Source organism: Schistocerca gregaria, chromosome 6 (assembly GCF_023897955.1).
Source record: "Schistocerca gregaria isolate iqSchGreg1 chromosome 6, iqSchGreg1.2, whole genome shotgun sequence".
NCBI classification, from domain to species: Eukaryota; Metazoa; Arthropoda; class Insecta; order Orthoptera; family Acrididae; genus Schistocerca; species Schistocerca gregaria.
Genome location: NC_064925.1, coordinates 191,612,260 through 191,631,768, shown reverse-complemented (window position 1 = coordinate 191,631,768; position 19,509 = coordinate 191,612,260).

The window sequence follows — 19,509 nt, the reverse complement described above, 5'->3', positions numbered from 1 at the left end:
GAAAATATCGTACTATAGAGTTTCCCAGACCGCAGCGCCATCTGTTGTTGACAATTGTAAGTACTGTAATTTCGAAAGTTTGTCTGCCTGAAAATGTACTGTTGTCCCAAGCATATTGCAACAAACGGTGTACTTCTATCGCTGCTCGTTTAGTTTGTATTGCCGTTTCAAATATACCGGTCATTTTTGAAACACCCTGTATCTGTAGCGCCCCCTCCTTTACGTTTTTCTGTATCCGCCAATGGTCTGGCTGTGTGTCGTGTCCCGATAGCGTGAAGGCAATCCCACCCCCATTCGCCGAGCGAGCAAGTCGTTCTTTCCGTATTCGCTCCTCCGCAGAGCTGCAAGTGTTTGGTAGTTTATCGCTTCAGTGGTGCTTGTGCTTTTGTGCGTGTGTGACATCGTCTTTGACTTGTCTCATTCTGCGTTTGGCGTGTGTCTGACAGCGGTCTAGTTCCTGTTTGTTTCTCATGCTGTCCGAGAGCGTTCCACGTAAAGGTAAGGTGAATTTTTAATTGCCAAGTCGACCCGTAACGTGCAGCCCGGATTTATAGAAATCCGTGACTGGTTAGTTGATACTTGCATGTTACCTCGGACTAAGTTTGTACCATCTACTTATGTTTTATTTGTGAAATTCGTAAATTCCCTACAAGTAAAAAAGTTCCTATTCAAGCATGGTACTCAGGATCCTTCTCGCCTCAGAGATTGTTCGGTCAGTATGTTGCTGCTTGCGAATGCAGACACTGAATATACGAACGTTGAATATTGTGTCTTCCTTCGTAGGTAGAGGATATTTATCTTAAGGAAGTTTTGACGCAATATGGTGACTAGAGAGGCACTCGCCATGAGCGTTGGTCAAGTCAACACAAGCTACAGTGTTAGAGCAGCATACTTCAGACGGAAATGCAAATCAAAAAGAACGTTCCGTCTCATTTGCAAGTTTCTGTATTTCGTAGTCATGGTACGTGCAGCGGACATGTGGGGAGCTGTTTTCTGCCCAACGAGAGTGGCCATCTCCGAACTACGCGGAGAGTTTTTGTGTTAGAGTCTGCCTTGGAACAGCGCCTCAGGTTAACGGTTACCGACCTTGTCTCTCTGGTTAAGAACTTGGGATTACATCTTTCCTTGTTTCTGGAGACCATCCACATTCAAGGTCCCTTATTTTCCGCCGTTGCAAACAGCCAAAACACGTTCTTGCTACAGCTCGGAAGACGGCGCGCACCATTAAGAATAAGCGACTCAAACTCAGGATGATGACGAATTAGTCGGGCCTTCCCCTGTCCCGCCTTCCCCTGAGCCATGTTTGTCCGTTACTCCTACCAGTAATGTGGCGCAACATGGTCCCGATGAGGTGAAGATCGGGGAGGTAGTTTCTGGTCTCCTATGGAGCCGTTCCGGAGCGAGTGTGTGTTGAAGTCATCTACTTCGCGACCTCCATCACGAGTCCAACCGTTACTTTGGCTGCTCTCAGCGATTTCCCGGTTATTGCGACTCCCGTTACCGAAACTGTTACCACAAAAATTGTCTTCCGCAATCTGTGAGGTCCAGTTTGATTGTTCTCCGTTACGGAGTGTGCATGTTTGTGAAGTCACAGAATGATGGGGATTTTGTGTTAGGTCCACATACGCCGCCTACTGCAGAGGCTATTACACCCCGCAGCCAGCTTAAACAACATGTACAGCCGGAACGTGCAGCGGCGCGAAAAACACCCAAGGGTAAAAATTCAGTTGGGGCCTGTATTGGCCCCCGGCTCTCGGGTTCGTTATTGGACTCTGCGATGGACTGTGCCGGGCGAGTGGTGGAGCAGTCATGCAGCTCTGTTGGTCTTTTTGCGATTTTTTTTTCTTTCGTTTGATGGCTCAGGCGTATACATTTCCCTCACTAAATGTTGACAGAGTGGTATCAGAGCTGCACCTAGCTTAGCCGCGTCTGTTTGTATACGACTCGTCTGCGATACAGTGTTCCTGCAGGAGGTTTTATTCACCGGTTTCCCTCTCCCTGTATTTCGCACTGTTTTTAATGTGGCACCCAAATTTTCGACGGAACTGCCTTATTCTTTCGAGGAGGTATTCCCATTGCTGAGTTAGACGTTCTTGAACCTAGCAAAGGAATAGCCAGTAGATCTTTTGATCTCACCTTGTTTGTCACAAAGGGGAAAGTTCACTTTTTTTTATTTATTTTTAATAGGAGATTATCTTCTACGTAGAAATCCTCGGGGTCTAACGTTTGGTGGTGATTTTAACTGTGTTCTGCGTCCTGTTGATCAGTCACCCCATTTTAATTATTGTCGAGATTTAAACGAGATGATACGCTCGTTGTAGTTGAAAGATGTTTGAGAGTGTAAAAATCAGACGTTTGTTCAATTTGCTTGATTACTTATTGTGCTGCTAGGGCGTGTGATTTTCGAGAACTCACGAATTTTTCTATTCTCTATTCGGCGACTTCTTTGACGGTGCGGATCGCGCCCTACTGCTGACTGCTGACGTACAAAGTATTAAAGTAAAGTTGTAGCGGCTGGAGCGGTGGTAGATCGAAAGGTTGAGCGTGTCATCGTAAGCACAATACCTAACGATGGAAGAAATGGCTTCGTTATACATCTGCTTCGACGTCAAGCTCGCCGTCGCCGCTCTTGCATTACTTCTCTTGCAGCAGCTGATGGCCGTCATCCCTAGGTACACCACTCACTCCCCAGCAGAAGACAGAATTCTTCACCGCCTTTAACCCAGTTGACGAGTATGATTTTGTTGTTACTTCTCCTTCTCAGAAATCCAGTATCGAAGGACTCCACAAGGAATTATAATTGCGTTTTTGGCCCCTCTTCGGAGTCGCAATAACGACTATATTGGACGAAATGATAAGAGAGAAAAGTGTGTTGATACCTAAACATCCTGGTCGTAACACTGTTCATAATTTTCTTCTCGCGTTACTGATGTTTGATTATAAGACAGTGGCAGTAAGTCGTAGGATGTCTCCCTAGCTGGCAGCTGTCGTCGGCGAGTATCAAAGTATATAAATGCATGGTGTCTTTTCTTACGGACGTATCTGAAAAAAGCAAACACCATAAATTCATATAACTGATACGCCTAGCTGGGCAGTGGATCCGTCTTCTTTACTGCGGATGCAGAAATACGTCCGATCTTCTGTGGGAATCTCAGAGTAGCGAAAGTGGAGTCAGTGGACTGCAGATAGGTGGCGCTCGGTGGGAATGTGGGTCGGCCATGAGGCATGCCGAGGTAGTCCGCGCGGTTGCGATGAAGCTGTGTCCCGGAGGGCGTAGTGGTTAACGCACCTGCCTAGTCAGCAGGAGATCCTGCTTTGGAATCCCGGTCAAGCATTTTCACTCGTCGCCGCAGATTCCGCGTAATGTCGTGCTCCATCTGACAGTAGTGATCCCGTTCAGTTTACGTAGAGTATCAGAGTAGTCATCCTCGTCGCCCTATTCTCACCATTATGGCCGAAAACCGTGATGTGGTTTTGGTTGCTACCATTACTTCTGTCCGTTCTGCCTTTGCCTTTTTGGATTTTAGTAAAACTTTCGATCGTGTAAATTTGATCTTGTGCTTGGAAATGATCAGGTTTACTGTTGAGGCTTCTACAGTCGTATGGAATATGTTCACAGGCATTGCAGCTTCGGTAGTTGTGAACGTGCAACTGACGCCCCTATATTCATCCGCCTGGTAATGCCTCAGTGGAGCCAGCTCTTCGTGTCTTTATCTCTGGAGCCGCTGCTTCGGAAGGTTGCCTCCCAGATTCTGGGTTGGACGCTTTTTGTAAGGAACCCTCGCTGTTCGCGGGGACGATGATGGCGTGATGGTTCTACTTCGTCGATGTGCATATATTCGTCTGTTGAAGGCGATCACCGATGATTACTCCCCGTGTCTCGGGAACACGATTTAACGAGGGCAAAAGTAAACTTAATTTACTGGCTTTAGATGGAGCAGTAATCAAGTGTTCTGTAATCAAGTGTGCTGTGGATCGTCATATGTCATTAGGAGTTGTTACTGATCGTTGTCCCCTCCAAATGACGACTGTCAATTGAAATTTGGTTACTTATAAAATCCAGGGACACTACTGGATCATGACCGATGCTCTCTTACCCTTCTTTACAAGGTACGATTTTTGAATACATATGTGTTGTGCAAGGCCTGCTACATAGTACAGCTTTTTCTTCTCTCTATGAGGGTTTTTGAAACCGAAGCAATTGTCTGGTGACTTTCTATAGAAGCTTCATATTTTCAAGTTGCGATAAGAGGTTGTCACGGAGCCACTTTCCCTCGGTGGACTGGGCCATTCTGACGTTGAGAGGAAGGCTTCAGTCTTTGATGGTCATTCAGGAACTCTATTATTCTTGGACACTTAATACACAAAAAAAAAGATGTGAATCTGTGTGAAAGAGCAGTTCAGTGGCAGGTAGCCGTTGGGAGAGAGGATCGTGGTCACAACTCTGGGTTCGACTCCTGCCCACCTCGCCTTCACGAAACTGAAGCTCACTGTGATGACAGCTTTTTGTAAAATGTATGTGCTGATGGTTCTAATATGTACATACTACAGTTGAGCATTTTTCCAATTAATTCAAATTTCTTACATGTAAACTGTCATACTCATATTTATGATCTTTGTTTCAATGTCGAATAGTCAAGAACTTAATGTCATAAAAAAAGAATCGGTAAGGCGACCGCTTGCGGAAAACGGGACACACGGTTTCGAATCCTGGTCCGTAACAAATCTTCAATGTCGCCATTCCATTGTCCCTATTCCTTATTGTGAATACATTTCATGTAATCATAAAATTGTTTCAGATTTATAGATAATTTTAGGTTTACTCTTTCTCTTTGTGAAACCTTTTCTTCTCCTCTTTGATTCTTCTTCTAACTCAGTTCCGAATTCCTTCCCGGGGCCGGCCGGGGTGGCCGAGCGGCTATGGGCGCTGCAGTCTGGAACCGCGCGACCCCTACGGTCGCAGGCTCGAATCCTGCCTCAGGCATGGATGTGTATGATGTCCTTAGGTTAGTTAGGTTTAAGTAGTTCTAAGTTCTAGGGGACTGATGACCTCAGAAGTTAAGTCCCATAGTGCTCAGAGGCATTTGGACCTTTCCTGGTTTCTCGACTAAGCATCCAACTGTAGACAGCTGATTTGTGAAATCCTTCGTAGCGTCTCATGATATCAGAGACATCTTGGTGAATCTTTCACATTGTTACTCAACACAGACCCCCACATTTTTCTGAAAAATTATCGATATGGGGGAGTAAGAAATGAACTTCTAAGTTCATCTTGCAGACTTGAGCTTCAAACGCTACCACCATTCGTTGTAGAATGATTTCTAGTCAGGGATGTCAGTAGGCCTATTGCCCAAAAACGTGTAGAGTAGATTCTTGAAAAAGTCTCACGCTTCTTTTTTTTCTTTACTCCCATTTTTTTTCCGAAAAGAGAGGATCAAATAATTTTTTACTCCTCATTTTAACACAGCTTCAGTTTCGGTAACTTGGAACAGGGATATCAGAAATAATCCTCATCTATTAGCAATGATATTACAAACTGCTTTATAAGTCCCAATTTAATATGAAGAGGAGGTAATAAAACTTTTTCTGATGGAATGAAGGTGGTTTTGATAACGTTCTTCCTCCCCGGGAGTAAAAACGTCTTGTGTGGCGATTCATATTTTGTCCAGTGCAGCTGTCTGGCTCTATTATCCCAGAAACGAAGGGAAGGATATTTCGTATAAACTCCCTTCTGGCCAACAACACGGCTAGTATCGAAATCCCCACAAACCATCCACTGATGTTCTTGATATTTAATTTTCTCAAGAATCGTACCCCAGCCATTGTAGTTTCCATGGATCTGAACCGAGTATCCAATAGGAGCAGATTAAAATACGTTTCCATAATGCAGCAAGACTGCTTTGAATCTTACTTTCGATGAATCAATGCATATGTGCCATCCTAATAAATTATATTCTGCTACAAACCACTTCATTGGCCCCTGGACTTCATTACAATATAACAAATTCCCCTCTTTGAAGAAAAACTAAGTGAACGCTCTCTCTCGATACTAGCACCACGAAAATGTGGTCCCAGACCATAGTAGATTTTACTTATTTAGGCTTGATCCTAGCAAAGCAGCTGCATCTTTTCAAAGACCTAAGTAAATAATTAGGCCTTTGAGCTCACTCTGACAAAAAAATTGTGGTCCCTCGTTCGCAGGAAAATTGAAGCTAGATTCGTCCTGAAAAGCTAAGGTACCTGAGGCCTGTTACTAAAGGTGGCTGTGGAACTGATATTTAAGGGACATGGGACACTGGACATTCAGCTCAGTCAAGGTTAATGTAATATAATTTCTTTTTATTTTTTATATGAAATCCTTTCACATCTTCCGAACAGAAGTAGTAATCTATTGTGTGATCTTTTTGTCCACGCCATATCATAGGAACGCCAAAACGAAATGAGTTTTTCTCATCCTTAAACCACAAACGGAGACCCTGCACATCTACCGCACACCTTTTCGCGGGCGCCATTATTTGTTATGATCTCCAAGTTTCAACTTCAAATGTGCGAAAGAAACACTTCACAAACTCACATATTCTTATTTGTTGACTTCTTGCTGTGTGTTCACTACAGCCATAAAAGCAGCAGTCGGGAGAAATTGTACTACCTCTGTGAGGCATATTCTAGAAATAAAAACACAAGCACAGTAGCGTCCGAATGTTGAATGTGAACCGTGAGTGTCAGCGAGATGCATGCTTGATTTATTCAACTTGTTGAGCCATTATCTAATCCTACGGTAGGTTTTTATATTTACTACTTGCACCACAGATAATACGTTGAACCGCTCTCAATCTCACCGGTAATATTATTCATAATAAACTAATACAACCTGTTTCAATACGATAGTGTGACTTTATTTCTAAGAGAGGTTATATTCACCTCTCCCTATCACTACTCTCATCAATCATTCTTTTCAAAGTCTAAATCTGTTAGAATTAATGTGATACGTATTAGTTTTAAAGCAATTTTTTCTTTTAATAAAGAGAACGATACTAAATTTTAAGTTCATTTTAAGTTAACACGTTAAATATAAACAGAAAGATGACTGTAACAAAAGTGCCTGACAAGATGGAATTTTTGGAATTTTTTAATTTTTACTAAATTGAAATCTGCAAAAAATGTATAAAATCCTCAGAAGGGTTTTTTATTTTCAGATCAGTGTAACCTGTTGCTCCTGCAATGCTCTGTAGTTAAGCTAGGCTACTTCATAGAATGATTCGATGCTTATGAAGCGTTGGCTCGTGTGTTCTACTACTTTTTTTTTTATTTCCCTTCAAGATCGACTCCAGCAATGCCCAACTTATATACGTGGCCTCAGATTATGTGTACACTCTACGCATGAAGCGGTGTGGTGCTCAATTCAGGAGCCTGCCATAACTGGTTCCTTTAAAAGCACATCCTTGTAAAACTGTACATGTTCCTACTTATTTTTAGAGGACTTTATTACGTCACAAAAAAGTCAAATACTTTTCTTCTCCACGTCTTGAAAACTCGAACCGTGTGTGATAGACACACAGTGATACAGTTGGGCCCATTAGTCTAACATTCATTGACGTTTGTAGTTCAGATATCACAATATACTAGACCAGTTTCAAAAATTTACTTAGCACCATCGACGTTCACTTTTCAAGATAACTGCAGCGCTAATCATTTATCTCCAAATATAATTCCAATTAGAAATTTTTCTGTTGCTTGTGAAACAAGTGACCTATGATTTTATACATTTCCACGTAAAGCTGCAACATATACGTCACATTCCTTTTTTCGAAAGCCAGCCATATTTTTACACATTTCCGTGCAAAACTGCAACACATATAAAACATTTATTTTTTCCAGAGTTGGGCAGGCAGGATTCATTTTACACCAAACTAAATAAGGATTACACTTTATTTGGTATGTCTGTGACGCAAGTATTTCTTCTCGGTGGTTATTACGTTTCTGAGAAAGCTGTTGGTTGTTCTTGGGTCATTAATCCTAAACATGTATATTTAAACTCGTCTTGAGATTTAAGAAATGGCGAGAGATTAGTATGTTATCCTACCACTTATTTTTTCCCCACTGTCAGCTCCACTTTAGTAGAAAACTTGTCGATTAGTTGGACTTCAAATCTTCCATTTGCCTTGTCTTAGATAGTTAGTCATTCACATCTACGTTTTACTAGTACATTGCATGTGTCATTCAATGCATCTGAACACACACAAACAGTAGTCTATATTACAAACAATTTTAACATCAGAGAAAATGCAAGAAAAATGGCACTTTTAATGCTTTTGTAAATGGCACTTGACGTTATAACAAAACACAATAAATATAATGTACATCACAGAGCATTAAATACATTAAGAACACACAGTGCAACCCAAAATGCGACAAAGTATCTAGTATAATGTGCAGAAGCGTGGCGTAAGTACGAGTGTGAATTAACATACTCGTTACATAAGAACTTTCTGTGCTATGCAGTTAAATTACATTTCTAATATGATGGTAGTAGAAATTGATTTTCAGCTGTGCCAACATCGTAATAAGCTATAAGGGAATCTTGAACGGTGTCAGTCTCAGATGTGAAACTGTGGAGTATATAATCAAAATTAACAATGTATGAGGTCCAGTCATAGTAAGAAAGGACATAAATATTGATATACTGAGTTCCCTTATTATCAGTGTAACAATGTTAACTACACACACACCTATATATATATATATATATATATATATATATATATATATATATATATATATATATATATAGGACTTATATGTATTTGTGTCAGAGAGATGCCTTAACCAAATTTATTCAGAAATATGTTATTGATAAAGGAGTTACACACGTAATTTTGTATACCTCTCATATACAGCTGGTTCATTGGCAGTTAATCATAGCTATCACGGAAGACATATAGCAAACTAGACCAAAATATCTACAGATGTGTTGCACATTGACAAACGTAATCCATATGTTAGTCGCTAGTCGGTAAATGTCTAGACAGTTTTCCTCGACAACGTGACTAAATAAATGAAATCTTCAATGTAACAGTTATTAGGCTATGAATGTATATTCGTGTATGAGCACGCATCCTTGTGTCATATATAAATGATAATATTTATTGATGTTTCTTGTCCCACTACTTATTAAACAGCACCACCTGAAAGTAGAAAATACAATGATTCATAAATGACATTATAACAGCAGTATAGTGTGTATAGAAAATGACGTTGGAAGGACGGTTATTTCACACAACGCATAAGTATTGTGTCATAACTGAATGATTAAAATATGAGGATTGGTCGTACTAGAACGACATGTCTACGATATTCAAACGTAAAGTGATTTTTTTACAGTACGTGAAACAAGTGTACACATTTAGCAGTCATTTTAATCGCGAAAATATAACGTATCTACCACGTGTACATATCACTAAAGCTATAAACGTCCTATAATGATATACATAGCTACATTTAAAACCTCTTCGGCATCGGTATGTAGAAGATCTTACTGTCTTTAGTCGAGCCGAAGGCGGCGTTAACGCGTTTATCAACAACTTTTCCATGTTGACTGTACTTGTGAATGTTATATCTTACAATGGGTACCTTTTTGTATTTTGGATTGCTTGATATGCACCTACATTACTACCAGTGAGATCATCAGGTGTTAAACTAACGGTGAATAAAACAAGTACGTGATTGTGGATTTTGTTTAAATTTGCTATTAAGTAGCTCGCTCATGACGACAGCAATTTCTTCATGCTTCGTTACAATTAAGTCCAAATTATTACCGATGTGTGGCCTCGCCCGATGCAGAAGTGTTTGAAAATGGCGTGACGTATCGGAACTAGTGTGACAGAAAAATGTTGATATACATTGCGGCTGATGTGGTTTCATTAAAACAGAAATTCAATCACATAAACCCGCAGTTCACAAGAGCTATAATCGGCCAAATAACATAAATTTTTCTCCTGTAACTTTATCGTGCATTTAAGCCGAATTATTATAAAATACTTATTTCCGCTAGGGACAAATTGTTTCTGTTAAAACTTCTGAACTGAGAGGCCATGGTCAATGTAGGAACGTATGCACAATGTGAGGAATTCTGCTACCTTGAAATCGAAGTAACACTTCAAGGGCGAAGCAGTAACATAAGTGATTACGACATGCAAAGAAGATTGTTAGTTGCATGAAGTCTACCTTATTCAACATCGATCATCCTTTAGGAATTAAACCTCAAAGAATATGCGTTTGGAGCTCAGCTTTGTATGAAAGTAGAAATAGGGAATCGGGAAAAGAAGAAAATCCAAGATTTTTGCCATAGTTAAAAATTAGATAGACTGGTAATAAAGGGAAGCAGCATGTGGAAAACAATGATGAACTGAAGGAACAGTGTGATAGGGCTTGTGTTTAACCAGTGAATAACTACCGTGGTACCGGATGAAGCTATAGAGGGTAAAAACTTTGGGGAAAGACAGAAATTGCAATTTACCCAACAGATAACTCGGGAAATCGGGTGGTAGAGCTGCTCTGAGATGAAGTTTGACACAAGAGAGAAACTAGCGGTGGCCGCAACGAAATAACAGAATTCCTGTAACAAATAGGGTACCACCCACACGTCACGTGATGCGGAATGTATGTAAATGTCTCAGGTAAGTGACATCATTGGCGATCACAGGTAATCGATTGTTAGAAATCCTCGCTTTGTAAAGCGTCGGCATGCAATTTTATTTTTCTTCCTTTAATTTAATACTATTTGGGTTTTTAATAATTGGCTTTCTTTTACTGAGAAACGAGGATAGTAATTTGTTGCCTTAGGTAAATCGCTTGTCTCGTGAATTGCAGCGCTTGATCGTATATTGCGACACTTCCTTTCGCATGTGGATACAACAGTGTTACTGTCACCTTTTCTCGTTCCCATGTACTGTTGCATACAACTGCACCGAATTTTGTACACACAAGGTTTCACCAATGGGTGAGCAAGAGGAGAGAGTAGCCAACATTGAGCTAGTGGTTTACACAAGCTACATTATCACGCTTGCTTGTATCGCTAGGCAGTAAAAATCCAGAAACATGACAATAATAGTGACAGAAAGGCACAGAGAGCTAATTAAGATGACAGCTTTGCATGCAGAGACGAATTCTATCGATCAGTTGCCTTTAACTTGATGTATCTTTGCAGGGACAATGACCTTCCAGGCGAACCTGAACTCCACTGAAACTTTTGGGATTGTTCATGGATAACTTCTAAGTATTTTGGGTTTTGGATGTCCACAGCATCTAGAGGCGCATTATAGTTACTGCATTTCCTTTGGCTTCTTTCACAAAAAGCATCGCATCTGTGTTGCACTGAAAACTGCACATAACAGTGCATATGTCGATTCTGTGTGCTGTGTGTCTTGTTTCTACTCACTCACGGTACCTATTGCTGACAGTCGTTGCTCTCAAGTTCGTACTCACTACTGCTCTGTTCTGTTTGGTGTTTCGTTGTTCAGCAGTGTTAGCTGTGTGTTAAGAATGATACGCAGAAGCTCATGGATAGGTTTACTGATGAACCGGCCGATATGCACCTCGTTAGTATGTTCAGTGAATGTAATGGAAGCTGAGCTTTCCCAGCACTGACAGCAATCGCATCACAGTACTTTTCCTTCTGACGGTTCTTGCATTATTTTGTTTTCTGTATTGTACGCATTTGTTACTGCATGTTGTAGGATTATTCACAGTTATAAAGATATTTTCACAGAAACGAGGGAGACTGCGCTAACAAACTGAATAAATCACAGTTACACGAGAACTCTGTACTTGATAAACAGCGGTGCCCTACATATTGCTCATGGTACCGTCGCAAATTCTCCCGCGGATGGAGAAGAAACTTCAGTGAACTATTTCAGTCGTTGAGAACGTCCTTTAGGTTCGCAAACAAACACCGCACAGGCAAGCCTTCATTGTACAAGTTATGTCTGTGGAACAGGTTTCTCAAACCAGGAGATATAAAATTCTTACAGAGGCATGACCGAAGTTAAATTCACAGAAATTCTGGAGTCAAACTTGGACATAAATTAAGAACTTACTGAGCACCTTGATGACGTTACGTTATGTATCCTCTCTCTAACGAGAAACTCTCAGTGACTAGGTTTGTTGCTTACTGAGACTCTTGATTCGAGGACAAATTACTCCTTAGAGAGTAATTCATTCACTTTAATATACCAGTTAGCTTCGTAAAATATAATGTAAGGTCGTGTGACATAAATTGACGGGTGATTCCCAGGGGAAGATTCAGATACCTAAAAGGACAGTGTTTCTACCTCCACTCACTTTAGCAACTTCTTCATGAATTTTGAGCATTGTGTAGAAATGTATAGTGTAGATGTGCCTAATGTGTTCCTTTTAAGCGCGCCGTAATATTTTTGTGTGAAATGAAATTAGACGGTAAAATCCGACGCCATCACACAGCCTGCTCCTCTCGAATAGCACGATGGAGACAGGCTAGGTTTTCCCATACGACGGAGGACCACAGTCAAAAGTGTCACATTTTATCACATTATTAAACACGCTGGTTGCTGTTTCGAACAGCTCTTGTAATGAATAGTTCTGTATTTTTACACACTGCTAAGTAATAGAAAGATCATTACAGTGCTTAAGTCCCATAGTGCTCAGAGCCATTTGAACCATTACAGTGCTCAAAGTATTCATTACCAGCTGTGGATTATACAGTGTACGGAAATGAACTGTTATTTTAGTGGTAAGAATAACAACTGAACGGAAAACTTTTTGAAGGATATGAGGGGAAATAGACGAGACCTCTTCGTCCAGTCCGGTGTCCTGGATGTTTCCAGAGTAGGCCTGGATGTTCCAGTGGTAATAAGACAGGAAGCACCTTCACTATAAACACCTCTGGAAAGTTACTGCTCTTCAGAAATAAAGTGTTACAAACGACAAACGCTCAAAAATTTTTGTACCAGCCTCATGACCCATATTTAAAATCAGTTTTTATAGGAAACTTCTCAAGACATTTTTGACCTCAGTAAATCGCTGCACACCGCCGTCAGTGTAATGGGAATGAAACAAAACTTGCATTATTAGTGGGATTTAACAGAGAGCTATGTGTTCCAGACTCGAGTGTAACAATGCAGTGGTTTTGTCTGTCGACGTAACTCGAAGGGTTATTTCAAAGGGAACCGCATCTACTTGTCATCGCCAACTTCGTCTAAATCTTTGGTGCATGAAGTACCTGACCAGAAGTGAAGGTGACAAAAGAGGGAGCTCGTGATGGCGAATCGTTTAGAAAACATACCATTTTTGGCGCGGGTCAGGCGTGGCATGAAACCATACACGTTAGAGTAGTTTACAGGCAGAGGGTGGCACAGCGGAAAGAGTCCATGACGGTGTTTCGATGCTCGTTGGGTCGAGTAGCCACGCAAAAACGTTTTTAACTTTTAGTTTTTCGTTAACTGCAAATAAAAACGAATCGTGCTATGTACATTATGTTTATTAATATGCTCATCGATATGGGCTTTCCGAGCCGAAGGCCCACTCGTGTACCCTTTATGACTGCACGATACAAAGCTTTACGCCTCGCTTGGGCCCGTAAACACCGACATTGGACTGTTGATTACTGGAAACATGTTGCCTGGTCGGACGAGCCTCGTTTCAAATTGTGTCTAGCCCATGGACGGGTACGGGTATGAAGATAACCTCATAAACCCATGGACCCTGCATGTCAGTAGGGGCTGTTCAAGCTGGTGGAGGCTCTGTAACGGTGTGGGATGTACGACGCTGACATGTGACACGTACGTAGGCATCCTGTCTTATCACCTTCATCCATTCATGTCCATTGTGCATTCAGTCGGACTTGCGCAATTCCAGAAGGACAACGCCTCACCCTACACGTCCAAAATTGCAGCAGAGTGGCTCACGGACCACTTCCGCTGGCCTGCAGACTCCCCAGACACGAACATTGTTGAGCATATCTGGGATGCCATCCAGCGTGCTGTTCATAAGAGATCTCCACCCTCTCGTACTCTAATTTATCGACAGCCCTGCAGGATTCATGGTGTCAGTTCCCTCCAGCATTACTTGAGACATGAGTCGAGTCCATGCCAGACTTGCGACACTTCTGCGTGATCGCGGGAATCCTACACGACATTAGACAGGTGTACCAGTTTCTTTAACTCTTCAGTGTATACTGAAATATAGCTCCAGGAAGGCATGTTGGAATGGTTTTACAAATGGCCGCTGGTCCGGGCTGAACTAACAAAAATTTTACCCAAGTTTCGTGGCTCACATAGAAAAGAATCAAAGATTTTACGCACGGCCTTTTCGTACATAACACGTTACATCGCCGCCACTCTGTAACGATTATCCTTATCTATTTCTTACTGCTATTTTTCGGACATGCCTAATATATTCAACAATTTTACATTGTCTATCACCTTTTCTAGGTCAACAAATACTACAATTTTGACTTCATGTTTTTTTAATCTCGCTTCCATTATAAAGCGTTACTCACTACTGCATCTTTGGTGCCTTTTCCATCCCTAAAGGCAAACTGATTTGCATCTATCAGGTACTCAGTTTTTGTATTGATTTTCTGTGAATCATTCGTGTCAGAAACTTGGAAGCATGTACTTTTAGGGTGACTGCACGATAATTTTTGCACTTAGCAGCTCCTGTTAGGTTCGGAAGGGAGTGGATGACATCTCTCAGAATGTCTCACAGATGTCAGCAGTCTCATAGATACCACACATCACTTAAATTGTTGTCTAGTTACCAGTTCCTTCAATTATTTTAGAAATTCGGACGGTACGTTATCTATTCCGTCTGCTGTTTTACATTCAAACTCTACTAGTGCGTCCCTTATCTCTTCCAAATCGCCTAATCTATTCTTATATCACGTCATTAGCTAATTCCTTCCCCTCCTTCAAAGTACGCTATCTACCTGTTCGCTCTCACTTCTGTGTATAATAGCGAAATCCCTAAGGTACTCTTAAAGATACGATTGTTGCTCTTAATTTCGTCGAAGCTTGCTTTGGCTTTTCTGTATGTTGAGCCAGTGTTTCCGACGATCTCTTTTGTCTATTTCTTCGCATTTTTGCTGCAGACATTTCATCTTGGCTTTCCAGCACTGCTACTTATTTAATTCCTAAGTTAGTTTTTTTATTCTGTTTTCCTTTCTTTTTCTGAATATTTTTTACTTCCTTCTTTCATCGTGCAACTGAGTTATTTCTTCTTTTATCCGAGTTTCTCCCCAGTGGTCGTCCTAATACCTATGATTTTCTTTCCAACATCCGTGACAGCTCTTTTAGAGGCTTCCATTCATCTTCAATGTTATTACCTATTGTGTTTTTCCTTATCACAGAACCCACGAGTTAACTGACATCAAATGCGTCACATTGTTACTCCTTACTTTGGTATCCCACTTTATTCCACACTAATTCTTCCGGACGATTCTCTTGAACTTCAGTCTTCTCTTATTGATTAGTAAATTGTAATCTGTATTTGCTCGTGCATGCGCCTTACAATGTAGTATCTGATTTCGGAATCTTCGTCAATGATCTAACCCGGCTAGAATTTCCCAAGTCTCCGGGCCTCTTACGCGCGTATCTCCTCCTCTTGGGATTCTTGAACAGAGAATTCGCTACCATCTCACATTTATTGCAGAAAACTATCCCCTACTTCATTGCTACTATGAATCCCAAATTCTCGTAATTGTTTCTTCTTTAGCTTCCCCACCACCGCATTCCAATAGATTTTCTTCTCCCTTTACATATTGAAACACCTGCTCCATAACCTCTCACCCTCTTTCCCTCCCCCCCCCCCCCCTCTCTCTCTCTCTCGTTTCCTCATTTTTTCATCGTCTGCTTGTGACTTTGTTGTCTACATCTGAACTGTTGTCGGTTTTGTTTTGTTACCGAGTCTGGTAACAACAATCCTATTGTTGAACTGTACACAGTAACTCACTTAATACCCCACATTCAAATCCATAATGATAGTCCCGTCATACCACTATCTGCTGCTATTGACATTACCTTATACTCATCAGACCAGACATTCTGGCCTTTCTTCTATTTTACTTAACTGATGCCCCCCCCCCCCCCCCACCATACACCTAATTTAATCGTTAGCACTTTCCTTTTCAGATGGTTTTCCTACTACATTCAAACTTCCAACATTACACGCTCCGAGTCGTTCAGTGTTACCCTTTCGTTCATCACTGCATCTTTTCCTCGTGGTCAACTCTCCCTTGGCAGTCCCCTCCCGGAGACCGATTGGAGAACTAATCAGAAATCTTTTCGAATCGGATGCCCATCTACCGTTTCATCCAAGGTTTCACCGAGGAGAGACATGTTTTTACGCCACTTGTGCCTTGGAGTTTGTGACACATGAAGTGTTAGTTTTATATGAAGTGAAGGGTTTGAAACTGGTCATCATACAGTGATAATACCATAAACAGCTATTTCGGATTTTGACTTTACTCAGTTTCAATATTTCACAATTCTGATTTTAAATTGTTCGATTGTTCTTCACATTATGAAGTTTTTTAGCTGTGGTTGCACGACCTTTAAGGTTATTTATAGGAATCTTTTGCCAATAGAGAGATCATCATGTCAACTTTTCAATTAGAGTCCACATATCCTGTGGATATACCTTCGGTGTATGCACAGGTAGTATCCATTTGCCTCCTGCACCCTCATGGCGTTGATCATTGAAGATTCTTCCACCTTTTATCGGAAGTATCCCAACTGGACGGCAAGAGAATGCCTTGATCCTTTTTCCGCTCCTCCGCCGTCTTCGACAACAAGGACGTCGACAGAACGAGAGTGACCTCTTAAGCTATTATTCTTCCGACATTGCTGATGATTGTCGTTGCAAACTAAAACAGTGGCTAGGTTCGATCTTGAGATCCAGAGCGTTTTGATTAGCAGTGGAAGACATTGTCGCTAGACCATGGGTTCATCATAGAAATATTACCAATAGCAAACCGTTGCGTTTAAACAGAACTGAAATCACCTTGTCCGACCGGTCCTTTAACCCGGAATATTTCCATGCGTATACAGTTTAGTTACTGGTTGAACTATCACGATACTTCTCACAATCCTTGCCCACAGCCTCCGTTCTTCCAGTAACAGTCTTTTCCACTTAAAAACTTCAAATAAGCTCTCCTGCAGTCCTTGTAAGGGTCCCTTGGAAGATGATATACTCCCTAGAAATCAATAATTCACAGATTGAAGCTAAAATTGCTGTGAAGCTGAACGCTTCATCACACGCTGACAGTATAAACGTAGCTTAATATGGTTGAACGAAACTTTAAAACCTGCTTTGATACACACCATTTCACAATTCTGCACAATTTACGAAACGAATTAACTAAATCAAAGTACTGTGAATAAATTTCCGGGAGAAATAATGAATGTATTTTACAGCAGACCTATTACCAATAAACGGTATTGATAACATGGAGCCAATGATCCTGTGGCTTATTGAGTTACGTATTGCAAATGTGATTCACTTCTACTGAGCCGGAAAATATTATTAAATTTCCTCGCTGCAAATTCCACCCAACTGTTATGGCTGCAACGGTTTAGATGCAGGTTTGTACGTTAAACAGTCGACGTTTTCATATTTTGGCGTTTATTTAGAAGCCAATGATTTGAGCTGTGATATGGTCTGCCATGTATAAAGGCTTTTAAACTTGTTCTGTCATTGGCCAGGCAGTTCACTCGTCAAGTCGCCACTCTTCCGTCTAATTTTATTGCGTCCATCACTTGATCCTGGACAAGTTATTTGATTTTTATCTAATAAATCGTCATAATATTATTTGTAGATTCTGTTTCTTTCAGTTGGCAACCCGGAAATTAAAAACTGAATTGAAGCTTTGTTAGTCATATTATGAGGTGCGATTATAGCCCAGAATCGGTATACCATCCACGTAAAAACATTGCCATTGAGGCAGTCTTCCAACGGACACACTAGCTTGTGGATACCCATTTAGCGAAACACCGTGCCCTGCTGTGTCAATGAGTCCGAAACTGCCTGCTGCACATCTTCGTCCGACAGCTATCGTCGCCCCTCCAAGGTATTTTTTAATAGATAGAAGGAGTCATAATTAGGACTATAGGAGAGTTGTTCCAGTTAGTCCCACTTGTACTGACGTAACTTTTCCGTACGACATATGTGGTATGGGGACGTCTTGCATCGAATCATGACCAACACGGAACGTCATGCACCATTCCAAAACCATGGTTTTTGATAGACATGCTACCCCATACTCTTTCTTCATTTTCCGAGTGATGTCTACCGGTGTGCATTCTTCGATGAACAAGGAAAGACAAACTGCTTATTGATCCTGTTCAGAGGCGCTTGGCAATAACGTCCCCATAGTTCAAGTTTATGCATTTACCCTACGCGCGTCTCAAAAACACGAATGCCACGCTGACCCATTGCATACAGGTCGGTGGCTCTACACCTGCAACGAAGTAGCGCTACGTTGCATATACGTCGCAACAACATCCTCATATGGAAACTTCTTGATCACCCCTTGTAACCGAATTTCCTGATTAACTATTCGTAACGCTGCCATCACATGCAACAATACTTGTTTATTCTCTTTAATTATCCTATAGTCGCTTAATCAATTTCTTTTGAACGTTGCATGTTCATTGCCTCGTACGCCATTCAAGGGTAGTTTTATTGAGATGAAATACGAAATTACCAAACGCTATACCAAGTTCGTACGTTCCTTAGCGTTCGTGCACACCAACGCATAAGATCAGAAACCAAGTACCTGCCATCTCATTGTAACTCCAACAAAAGCTTCACTTATACAGTAGCCTATTTGCGTCCATGGATAAAACAAAAACATTCGCAAACTCTTTCTCTGTTGCCGCTGCCTGAATCTACAACAAACTACCTCAGATGTAATTCGATATCCTTTTGTATTTCAACAAATGCTGATGTACTTCCTTTTGTTAGCTTCTTAAATGCTCCATAAGAATTTAACTCACAAGACCAGTTTCTTCCATGTTAAATAGCAAAGCAAATGCCTCCATTTGTTCCAGTTTTGCTTCTTTCTCATTCACTCACGTCACTTTGGGTTTTGCACTTCCTTCATTACACGTAATACTTTCACGTTCTGCATTCCCTCCCTTTTTTACCTTACTTCCCGCGTCATTGGCCTCTAGTAATCTCATTTTAAATGTACTTCATTGGTATCTGTCTTCATTGTTTCTCTTATTATCAACTGATACAAGTCCTATTTTTATGCTTTAGATACCACTACTGCCCCTATTTTGTTATATATAACAACGAACTCCGCCCGAACTCGTCACGGAGGCCCAATGATATCGAGCGGCCGCCGTGTCATCCTGAGCCCACAGGAGTCATGGGATGCGGTAATGGAGGGGCATTTGGTTACCACACTACTCTCCTGGCGGTATGTCAGTTTACGGGACTGGAGTCGCTATTTCTTAATCAAGTTGCTCCTCA